The 12,378-nt window shown below is 41.6% G+C and overlaps 1 protein-coding gene across 18 annotated transcripts in view; it reads right to left on the reverse strand.

The window, feature by feature from the left end:
* The window catches only part of APBB2 (amyloid beta precursor protein binding family B member 2), a 194,510-nt gene that overhangs the window by 23,066 nt on the left and 159,066 nt on the right, over positions 1-12,378 (reverse strand). Inside the window, exon 1 of one of the 18 annotated variants that reach the window (XM_054824082.1) lies at positions 4,400-4,786. The exons of the other annotated variants lie outside the window; for them this stretch is intronic. The gene's annotated coding sequence lies outside the window, so the exon portion shown is untranslated. Of the gene's footprint in view, positions 1-4,399; positions 4,787-12,378 lie in introns of those variants that run through there. 18 annotated transcript variants of the gene reach the window in all.

Below are 12,378 nucleotides of genomic sequence, written 5' to 3' on the forward strand. Positions count from 1 at the left end.
CACCAATTCTGCCAGGCCTTTATTCCAGGTTGTTTTCCAGTCAGCACCTTTGGAGGCAGCACATTACAGTACTGCTCAGGGTGCCTGCATCCCTCGTCTCCCCCTTTCACCTGCCCTCCTCTCGCAGAAGGCCATGTCATACGCGGCCCAGGGACACAGCAGAGGCAAGACGGTTTGCAGAACGTGGTATTATTGATGGGGCACCTTCCTGTGGGAAAGGTCCGCACAATATGTTACAGTGCTTGACTAGAAGACAATTTCTCCTTCCAGCCGTGGGTTTTGTAGATCAGTGTCTGATGCAAGTTGCATCCTGGAGGCTGATTGTTGATATACATGCTGCGGTCCTTTCCAGGGTAACTTTTTTCCTGTGACTATAACAGAAACGCCTCAAGCCACAAGACAGAGACGTGCTGCGCAGATGGACGTGGTGATGCCATGCTTACACAGACGACCAGACTGTCTCAGTGGTGGACAGAGGTGAAATGACATGCCCAAAACCTGGCAGCTCAGGTTGTCTGCCTGCCCATCCATCCCTGTGACTGGGACAGCCATCCTGGACTCCAAATACTCCACAGCTGCTACTGTAGTGTCTTCTAGTCCAACAAGGGCTGCTGTAGGAGTACAATGTGATGGAGAGCAAATCACACCTACAAACCCAACAGGTTTTGTTCTTGTTGGGGTCTCCAGTAAGGTATTTAAGGATCAGGCTGATGCTCCCACACTCAGCTAATGTTTTAGCGGGGCAGCGCACTGCACATGAGCCTGGGAGAGTGTTAGGAGTCTACTCCTCTGTACCTGGCAGAGTTGTCTACAGCCCAACCATTTCCGTGACCAATGCAGTCAGCTAACAGGGTGAAGAGGTTAACACTTCACACCTCTTCATTCCTGTAGCTTTCCCTGGAGTCTGCCTGACTGCAGCTTCCCCAGTTATCTTTTTTTGAGCACATCAGAAAAAATAAGGCTACCATGTGTCACCTACAGAGGTCTGCCCTCCAACCTCCATGGTCCTTAAATATTTTCACATGGGACTACACCCATCATCACCATCAGCCCTGACCATGTCTCCTCCTAAGAGGTAATGACCAGCTGAAATGTCTTTGCTTTCAATTACCGTAGAGTTTTAGTGGGGTAAACCACATTTTACTTGATTAAAAATAATGATGCATGGCACAAGCCTTTTGTCTTTATTTACAGTTACAAGCACTTGCCCAAGCATATCCTCTGAGGCACAGAAGAGACCCTACTCTGGTTTTCTAATTTGTAATTATGAAGTCTAGTAGCACTTAATGCAGCAAAATGTTTATGTAATGTGTATTCACAACATAACACGAACAAATGAAGGAAACAATCTTCACTTCTGTGCATTTGGAAGTCTCTCTGTTGCTTAGAGAATGATTATGTCCTTCACTTATGTATGCCATTAGAGAAATAGAGTTGCTTTCACTGAAAGGAGAATAGCTGTGGTTTATTATTTTTCTAAGGATTTGGTAGCTTTTTAACCTTTTTTTGTGTGTGTGTTTTTTTTGGTTTTTTTGGTTTTTTTTGTTTTTTAAATAGTCCTTAAGCCTTTCGTCTTCCAACGAGTATCAGACTATTCCAGCAGATTGGCCTTGAATTTCTGGGTTCCTGCCACCACCAGGATGCAGACTGAGTAGAAGTAGACCTTAATGCTTTCTGCAGAAATCCCCTGTTCACTGTGGGCCAGATTGTGCCATTAATTTTTAAGCAATTCTCCACTGGTAGTAAAGAAGATTTCTGCTTAAAAATTGATGGCTTGATCTAGCCTTCTGTTGCTAATCATATATTATGAAGACTACTATAACCTAGTCAGAGTCTATTTTTAAATTAAAAAGAAAATATGAAGCAACCTGACACATTATATGAATCCACATTTTGTAAAGACCAAATTGTACTCTTAAGACCAGAGGCTCTGAATCATTAAGTCCCACTGATAGTTTAGGTGCTAGCCATCACATTGGTATCTAACAGGCAAGCTGGTTCCTTGTTATTCCTCAAGTCCTCTCCATAAATAAGCAACCTCAGGTCACTTTACTGTTTCTTCAGGGTTTCCCTCCTCTGCACACACTAAGTGACAGTAACTGAAGACCTGAGATCAAAGAGTGGCTGCACTTACAGCTCCCTGAAGCATGTGGCCACCATGGGCACCTCCTCTCCAGATGTAGGCCAGGAGCATCTTCCATAACTCACTGCAGACCATTCCCCTCTCCTTAAGAAATGTTATGTTTGGCTTGTTAGGGAAAACTAACACATTTCTGGAAGCATGAAAAGAACTTTGAATGGCAGGCCACCTTTTCCCCAAATCACTAGATCACCATTTTAGATGGATCAGTTGGAGATGAGATTTTCTGATTTAATTTTTTTAAGAATTATTAAACTCAGCCATAGATATTTCCAATTTGGATACTTCTTAAAACATACAGACAACGCTTTAATATCACATCAAAATACAACAACAACAACAACAGAGGATAGTGTTTTCTTTGCAGGTACCAACTCAAATTCAGGAACATGCCAGTTATTTTCTAATAGGAGGAAATGAAACTGAATGCTTCTTACTGACTTGATATTCCCCGATTTAGAATTGTGAAATTTCAGGTTTTGACCTGGATTAACTTCACTCAGAGAATAAGGTTACCTCAGCCTATCTCAAACTACGCTGGGGCAGAGTCTGCACTCTAACACAAATTAAAGCTATTCAGAGCAGCTGAATCAATACCAGCACTCTAATATCAATTAGATCAGAATTTTGTCCCCAGTACCAGAGTTTTACTTCACGTCACAAAACACAGGAAACTCCGAAGGGCGAACCAGAAAGCCTTGCCCAACAGGATACCCAGCAGACTGTAACAATACAAGAAACACCACAGACCTTCAATACACACCTTAATTATCTAAAATACTAATTCACACAGTTTGTTTGATCCTCATCTGTATTCCAACTGATCAGTGTTTAAAATATCTTCATAAATAGGGTTATTTATTTATATAAATCCATTGCTGTAGAAGGGAAAACTAACCTGTACTTTAAAAAAAAAATTCTAACTGGTATTACATAATAAAACCCCACTATCTTTCCCTCTTTTAACTCCTTATGAAAATAAATAATTACTGAGAAATGCTCCAGGGCTAAATAATATCCTTTTCCTCACTCACAAGTTGTTATAATTACATTAACTGCAAGGCAACAGCTACAAAAACATAATTAAAGCCATAGTTTTAAGAGATGAAACACTTCATATATTTCCCTGATAGAGATCACGACTCAGCAATGTTTGCTATCCTTTATGAAAGCAAAAATTACTGCACAGAACAGGGAGAGCAATGAGGTTCCATAACATGCAAGAAACCTAATTTAAGAGTGAAGCTGCTGAGTTTAAAAAAAAAAAGATAAATGTGCTTGTGTCTCTTCCTTTTCCTCTGCACCCACTGTAATGAGGATTCAAAGCTATATATCAATTAACAAATCAATGAAATTTCTCCTGCTGCAAATTCTTTATGAATACAGATAGGATTAAGCAAGCACAGAGACCTCAAGGCAATATATTACATTTAAATCATGAAGTTTCCTCTTCTGTCAAAAGAGCCATTAACCATTTCACTTCAAGTAAATATATTTTTACACCCATGTATCCCCACACACAGTGTAATACTTCTGTCTTCAAACATGTTCACTTCTTTTGGAGCTCTACAAAGATTTCAAATTGCACAATCTCCCTTGTCAATTATAGGCTGAAAGAAGAAAGCCCAGACAGGCTAGCTAGAAGTTAGCTGGGAATTACTACATAAATAATTATAGAGGCGCTGTATGTTTGGGGGAAAACACAGGGAGGTTTCTTCTCTTCAGTAAATGAGGTTTCTGCTGTTCTTAACTACAGCATCTTTTTAATCCATTAACACAGCATTAGCAGTAAAAACAAATTATGAACATCCTCTGCAGAAGCAGGCTGGTCAATATGCAGCCAGTAACCGCAGCCAGTTTAGGAACATGTAATTCCGAGCTGAACAGAGACCCCCAAACCTATTAATCATCACAATCCATTAGTTAGCTTACTGCTCAAATGAGCAACATCCGAAGGGATAAAGGAGAGGGAGAACAGCATCATATACTTACCGCTCAGCACACAGTCCAGCATTTCTCCTACAGTGCTCTCCTGAAGGTTGTTAAGTGTCAGCTCTTGGAGAAAAGAAATCTGACTTGCCTTTGTCGCACTAGGAGCTGTAATTTGCCTTGCAGGCATCCACACAGAGGCTTTAGACTAATGGACCATAGCTCTGAAAACACAGCTCAAGACAAAGGCTACTCCTAATGTGAGACAGTTGTCTGGGCGGGGGGGGGGGAGGCTGAGCTTTTTTTCTTGCCACTTTTTAAGTTTCTTACCTTTTTGTTGCAGCAAACAGGAATTTAATGCCAAGCACGTCATACGCAAACACCCAAGCCAATGCTCTGCCTGGTCCCCGTCTCCGTTAGCGTATATCTATGCATCGGATGATGCAAAGTTCACTTGATGTAGCCGTGTACTTGTACTTCAACGGCAGGGACCGAATACCCTCGAGAACAGCAGCTCATTCATTTTGCATCGAGTTGAAGCACATCATGTCAGCTCCTACTCTCCTCACGGACTGTGCACGCTTGTGTTTGCCGGCTCCAGCTGTGAGCGTGTGGGTGCTTCTCCCTGGAAGGCACCGCTCCATCAGGGGTGTGTCTTCTCCTCCCTTCCCATTGCTTTTACCATTTCTGACCTGCAGAAGAGGCCCCTCTCCTCCCCCTTTAACAAATCTTCACTGCTACGCGTTGTGTTTCTAGCCTGTAAACTTCCAAGATTAATCTGCTGTGACAGAAGCAATCTTTTGGGGAAAGCGGAAGAGCGCCGGGAGTCTTCCCCTCACAATTTTCCAAAACCAGTGCAAAGCTTTCACAGTGTGACTCTGAACCGAATGCAACAGAGAAAGACAGTCTCTTTGAAAAGCAGCAAAGATTTACGGCCAAATCCAAGAATTCAGACAGAAGTACAACTGCATTTACTTCAATGAAATTACACCTGCTTATGCTAGAAGTGAGATTTATCCGTGAGCTGTAAAAACAAACACACCTAATAATTTGATTTTCCAGAACTGACACATGCAATAACAGTAAATCCAATTTAGAGGTGTTGCTTGCACTAAAGGTGACAGCAAACACATCGCTTCCAGAGCTCCGTGTGTTATTCAGCAAAAGTCCCCATCAAATGTGCTCAACCAGCAATAAAGAGCCACTTCCAAGGGGACTGCACTCAAAACGTGGCAGAGCTTTTAAACCCCATCCCAGGGTGTTCAGCTTTCACAGCTACCCACAGCATTGCACATCACTCCTCCTAGATGCAGGGGAGGACTTGGGGCGAGGCAAACTCCAACCGAGGCACAACTGCAATGGTGTGAGGACATGGGTCACCACCCTGCACCTCGCTCTTCCCCATCCAAAGGAATCGCTCCTTCAAATGTGCCAGTGAAGCTGCACACCCTGCCCTCCTCAAGGAAAACATGGCAAATGCCCACCAAGCAGCCTCTTTAAACTAGCTGAGCTCAATGTGAGTGAAAGCAGGGCAGGGAACATGTATACCACAGGTATTTCTACCAGCAGATTTGAGAGGGTGAAAAGCAGTTAAGGACAGTTTTCTGGCAGTCACTTCTTCCAGCTGCACAGATGCATTGGGAGCAGGATGTTTGTTCACAGCCTAAATATACCCTGAGAGTCTAGTGAGGTTCCTTCCTTCCCTCCTGCATATCATCAACAAGGTTTGGCAGGACCAGTTATGCTCAAGTGACAACCTGTGCCATCCTGAAAGCTTTCCGCTGATTTCCACGGGAGTAACAGGTTGGAATTTAATAAACAAATCTGTTGATGCTGCCTAAGAAGAAACAGATCCAACTCTTTCTTTCTTGGATGTGCTGGATGCCCAATGCTAACAGAATTCAAGGCCATGTAATCATTTTTTGCACTGAAGCAAACAAGTAAGTTCTCAAAAGTCTTGTCACATATGTAGAATTCACTTGTGGGGAAAGAAATGAGCATTTTTATGGACAAGCAAAATGGCACCTGAAACTGGTTAAACGCAGTAAAAATACACATGCGCTACGGTTTTAATCCAGGTTCCAATATGCATTCAATATAACTTGTTTCAATTTGCAGATGAAGACAGAATTAATCCGATAACTCTGACAACTACCCTCTCCATTGCGGTTCTCCTCTTTTACTCCCAGCAAGTAGCATACAACAGAATATGGTAGTTTTCCAGCTGGCCAAATGACAGCATTCATGAGAACAATGTCACACTCCGACTTAAAAGGCTTCTAAGGAGAGAAGCCAGATTTTGCCGTTTTAATATGCTGGAACAGTTTGTGGGAGAGAACCGCTCTTCCCTGAACCTCTCTTCAGTACAAGAGATTCAGCAGAACTTTGGAAACCTGTAACAATATAATTAAAACTATCCAATAAATGAACTGGGACTGAATTCTAAACTTGTGTTGGTTGTGATATTTTGGTATGTGATAGATGCAATACGTACTGCCTGTGCACCTTTCAGTAACGGTATGGCTAGATACAAACGTGCTGGCTCTGTTGCTGAGAAATAACTTGCCCTGTATCAGTAGTTCAGCTTCCCTTTCCCTTGCCCCACACTCTCTGGTCCTCTGAGTTTGTTGTTCCTAGTTGCTGTCTATGGAAAGGGCAACAGATTTACCTCTGCCACCAGCAACAGGAAAATCTCCTAGGGCTTGGCCAGCAGGCAGCTTCTGAAAATGAAGAACAATTTGGGCCCAATGTCTTTCGGTTTGTGCACAAGCAATTTGCTTAGTAACTACAACTGTGCCTCATGTTTGTTGTCATTCTGGCAAAACTTAGCTTTAACAATCCTCAATCCCACCCAAGAATATGAATTCAAACAGGAATTTAAAATTTTACACGCTGGCTTTGGGGGGTGGTGGTGTCTGATTTCTGATTCCTTAGAGTTTACTTGGCTGAATATATGTATTCTGAAAATGAAAGGTGAAACTCAAACAAAAGTCTCTTTTCTTGAGCTGGGTTTTAAAGAATAATCATCAATAACTCAAGTTCTGAAACGAGTTGTGGAAGTTGCAGCACTCAACATGGGCTGCTGAGTTTGGCTGATGGGCTTTCCTCAGCAGCGACTGCTACCATGTGAAAACATTTCCAGCGCAAACACCGCACTGAGCCCCATTTCCCAGTGCCCGCCAGCGCTGTGAGCTTGCAGCCAAATCACTAGGCAGGAGGGATCTTTTCACTGTACTTTACCTACAGGCTGCAAAAGAAATGAGCTTGCAGCAGGTAACGGGTCAAATTTACACTGACAAAAAGATCACAAGCAGCCAACCCTGGCAAGGAGAAAACTGCCCAGGCGAGCTCTCATGATGAAGATCCAACAAATTCAACTCCTGCATTGCCAAAACTGCCAAATTCAAGGCAGCAGGGGTGTTTGGGGGCATGCCTGGTGTATAAATACAACGTGTGTTGTTCCAGCCTCTCCCAGCTATCACGTGCTGCCCTCTCATGGGTCCCCAGCTGGGTTGTATGTCCCCAAGCTGCTGTGTTCCTCACTGGAGATAAGGTTGAGCCAAGCTCATAATCAGGGAGTGGATATTCAACACCGTAAAGAATCTGGGCAGATCTCCACGCACTTGGCAGTGACGATGTGCCCAACTCTCTGGTTAAACTGCCAGTGAACAGTAGGGCATCCGAGTAAATGAAATTAGCTTATACTCTAGACGTAGGGTGGGATCATGTTCTCTACAAATTGATCAAATATTCAAATTGCATGGCCAGAAGCTGTTTACCTCAGAGCAAAATACTGAGTATGCCATCACACACAGCCCTGGTAATACCAGCAGAGCTGTGGCTGGACTAAAGAAACAAAAACACTATCAGCAGCTGAGATCCTCACACCTACCCTGAGCATGTGTAAGGACTGGATCCCAGGGTTTCACATATCGAAAATTTTGAGGAAAAAAGAAAATGAATTTCTGAGTAAGAAACTTGGATTCAGGTTGCAGTTTATTTCAGTTTGAACAAAAGGAAAATTGTATTATAGCAATGAATTCATGTTGTGATGCCAAGAGTGTATTTTTGTGGGTGGAGAGGCAGTTAGCCCTAGCAGCTGCACTCACACTACTGGCTCACGTTTGTAGACCTGTAGACTTGTAGTCCTACACTTGAGATAAAAGCAGAAGCTGGTTTGCATCCCAGCTCCTGCACCTGCAGCAAAGCTCCACTTCTGCCGTACTGGAAGAGAAACAAACGTTTCCCAAGCTTGCCCTGCCTTTTGCTCTTCTGAGGCATCCATCCTATCCCAAAGCAAAACATTTTGACATTTCCAGGAAACAAAAACCTAGTCCTTTTATCAAAACTCAGAGCACAACAACGATTTTGTTTAGTATTTAACAACCTAGAAGCTTAAAACCTCCCGCCCCATCACTGTAATCATCTACTTTCATCACAAATTACTGAGCAGCAACAGCAGTACCAAATCTTCTAATTTATCTGAATTTTCACATTATTTTCAAAAAGAGGGGGGGGGCAAGGTGAGGGATGAGTGAGGAAACATTTCATAAAGTTTAAATCCTGGATTCAGACAGGGATATGAGACTCTCTGTACAGACCACAAAAGAAGTTTCCAGCACTTGTGGATGGATGAGGAAACTTTGAAGTTATACCTTGAATCCCAAAGTTTCAAAAGTGACAGACTGAATACCATTTATGAATGCCTGGGTTGGCAATATCCCAGAAGGGCTTTGTTTGTTTTTTAAGCTAAGGCCCTTGAAGCCACATATGTACTTCATAAATGAATAGAGGGCACAAGCAATTGCTCAGTTTGCTTTGTCTAATTCATCTCATCATGTTCCTATTGGTAGCTGAGCAAAAGCAGAGAAGAAAACTAATTTTCCTAAAATACACACGAGTGCCCAAACAAAAGATAAAAAAAGAATCTTCCTTAGTGTGCCTGGTTTTTTGTGGGTTTGGGTACATTTTATTTTAAAAGTATATGTACATTTTTGGAGATACACATGTAAAGTTTAGATTCTTCAGACAACACCAAAAGGAGCAGGCAGAAAATAAACTTCTTAATCAATGAAGAAAGACTGATGATAAATGACTACAAAGCAAAAGCTATTCAATACATCCTTAGCAAACTGAACTAGACCTGCTGTCAGCTTGCCAAAAGAAGGACCTTAACTACTGTGAGATTGTGTCTGCAGTTGCAGAGGACAGGCCATAAGGACCCAGGGACCTTTCCACTCCGAGCTACTGAAAAATCATTCCTTAAGTAATTGACAGTTCCTCTTCCTGCCTCTTCCTGACAAATACAGCAACATCCCAAAGACTGCCACGTGCCAGTAACAGCATCCCAGAACACAGGCAAGCTCACTTTTATAGGTGCTTGTCTGAAGTGGAAAAATTAATGTATTTCATCGATGTCAAACATAAGATCAACAGCAGACCAGGTCACCTACTGAGGTCAGCCACCTCGCCTGACCTTGCAGACCTCAAACTCTTTCATACTCTTCTAAGATTCATAGCAGGCTCCCTACTTTTCCACTTGCTGTTTTGTTCTTCTACGTGAAGAACCCTGACCCTGCTAAGAAATAACATTTACAAAATCCTGCCACTCCCAGGGGTATCGCATTGATTTTGCTAAGCAGTATCCAGGTTTTCCAGGTCCGCATCTGTAAGTTATGGACTAACGCAATTAATGTTCAAGTTAATAAAAAAGTTCCCATCAATTATAAGGGGAATTTGGTCAAACTGAGTGGGCACACAGGCATATGCCCAAGCTTTGAAATTAATCAAGGTAGGGAGAGGGGAACTTCAAGCAGTAAAATATTGAAATTTTAGAGACAATTGAGTTCTACGTTTAATGCATCATTCAAATTATAAATTGAAATTCTTTTTATGGCATTAAGATGAATAGCATTTACGTGAGGCAGACCATCATCACAAGAGATATAATGCATACAGATTTTTCAATGTCATTAGTACAGTTCTCTTTTTGCAAAAATACGGATGTTCATGTAATGCAGTTTCTAAATACAAAAACAACTCAGTCATTAAAAAAACCCCAAATATTTCAGACACTTGAATTATCTGTTGAAAAACATTTTTTAGCTTCCTCAAATTAGTGTTTATGTTTCTGCTAATCAGTCTGCACCTATCAAAGAGACTTCAGTAGCCATCTACTTCCATCGCCAAAGGGCAAGTCGTGCTGAATACCACTGACAAAGGCCCTTTTCCCTGATGGAGCCAATGTTAGGAATCAGGCCTACACACCATCCTCAGAATTAAAAGCCTGAAGTGAAAATGCTTTCTAAATACATGTAATGGATAAGACAGTATATGCTATGATTTACATAAAGATGTACTGTATATAAATATTTGAATTGCAATCAGCTAGTAGCAAATGTGGAAAACCATCCCAAGGCAGATGCAACATTTAAATAATTGAAGTGGTAAGTTGATAGCAAGAGCATCCTCTTATATTTTAGAGACAAATTCCAAATTATTATACCAGTGCAGTTCAGTCAAGTTTGTGACTGTGCTTAGAGAGAGACACGGGACAATATGTGGACCTTATTTTACTGTAGCATATACCAAATTCCAGAAGAGCTTCAGTGGTTTACAAATATCATAGGCATGTCACTTGTCCCTTGATAGCAGGAGTGTAACACTGATGCAAACATGAAAAGTGTGTTTATGTAGGTGGATATAAATATTTACACAGTAAAGGCATATATAGAAACATCCTAGCTCTCTCTAACCCACCAGTACAGTACTGGCATAAACTGTTTGGACAGGAAGAAGAACTAGGGACAGGTAATTTTCTGGCTGTACTTTTGCTTTTTAATTTGTTATATTAGAAAGTTGTGAATGTCCCACTTTTCATTAAGTAGCATAACAGAAATAATCAAATGAAACCCTTTCCGTTGCACAGTAAGTTTTCTCCTCTGAATTACTTTTTCAGAAATTACCTGCCCGGCATATTAACAATCTTTAGGAAGTCAAATTTTTGCCTACAATAGAAAATAATAAGTGTAGTAAATATATATCTTACAAAAGGCTGACCTTTCCAAATAAGCCACCACACAACAGAAAAGTCTGTTACTGCTCATACAAACATACTATAATCAAGGTAACAAAGAGATGTATTGAACACCTCAGCCAGCATGGTGCTTTTAAGTATTCTTAGCACAATTTTTCTTAAAAGACTGCTCTTTTCTTCCGTGGTCTATGCTCTCTGTGGCTTTTCTCCTCAGAAGGTTTTTATATGCCCACCTTATTAGTAACTGATCAGCTTCAACATAAATTAGACTAGCAAAGTGAAATCACAGTGGATTAATTTGGTTTTCTCTTATCTGCTACAGAGGCCTTAGACTAGACAAGGTCTTGAGAACAAAAAATACAGTTAAGTTTTTGGGGTTTTTGGGGGGATTTTTTTTTTGGAAGAAAAGTGTTATTGACGTGATATTATTTGACAGCCTTCATAAGGCTGTCAAAGCCTAATTCTCTTGTGAAAATTTATTCCATAGGTGGCTCCCTCTATACACAGTCCCTACTGTTGACACGTCATCTGACAGATGTGTAACTAAGAGTCTAACTTCAGTGCCGCTGAAGATGTGTGAAAGGCAGGTGCCTTCAATCCACTCCAACTGGTTTGGGAAGGAGGATGCTGGTTTTTGTTAGCATAGCCCCTGTAAGAGGAAGTAACAGATTGTGTACGCGCCCAAGTGAGGTAAATTTAAACCACCTTTGATCATCACTTAAGACCAAAGCTTCTAACTGGGTGTTGAAAACAAAGAGGGCTGCGTGCAGAGAGCCTGGGAGCAGGATGTTTTCTTTTCACAGCTACCAAGCCAGAGAGCAGCTGCTTTTTGCATCACTGGCACGCTGTTTTGCCACAGAGTAAAACAAGCAGTTAAATATAGGAATTCAGCCTGGATGTAGCATCTGCTTGATTAACATACAGTGAAAAGAATAATAGAAGAAAGCATCGGATTTCCACCCCAAACTGGCAGCCAGCAGCTCTCCTGAGCCACAGACACTTTCACAGGCAGCTCAGGCTATTCTCGTGGGACCCATGCAATAGCCACCGAAGTTCACAGATTGCCCTAGTTGTATCCTAAAGCATTGGAGTTTAATAGCTGGAATCGTAGGGAACGTGTGGAGATTTTCTAGCACAAATGTGTAGAAATACTTTAAGCCAGGGACTCAGTCAATATGCCGTCTTTTTTATTAATTGAGACAACCTGACTACATCGCAGTGGTTATCTGTAGTCCAGATTTAGACATACCATTTGTCTTAACTGAAAACTTTA

This window comes from Grus americana, chromosome 4, assembly GCF_028858705.1.
Source record: "Grus americana isolate bGruAme1 chromosome 4, bGruAme1.mat, whole genome shotgun sequence".
NCBI lineage: Eukaryota > Metazoa > Chordata > Aves > Gruiformes > Gruidae > Grus > Grus americana.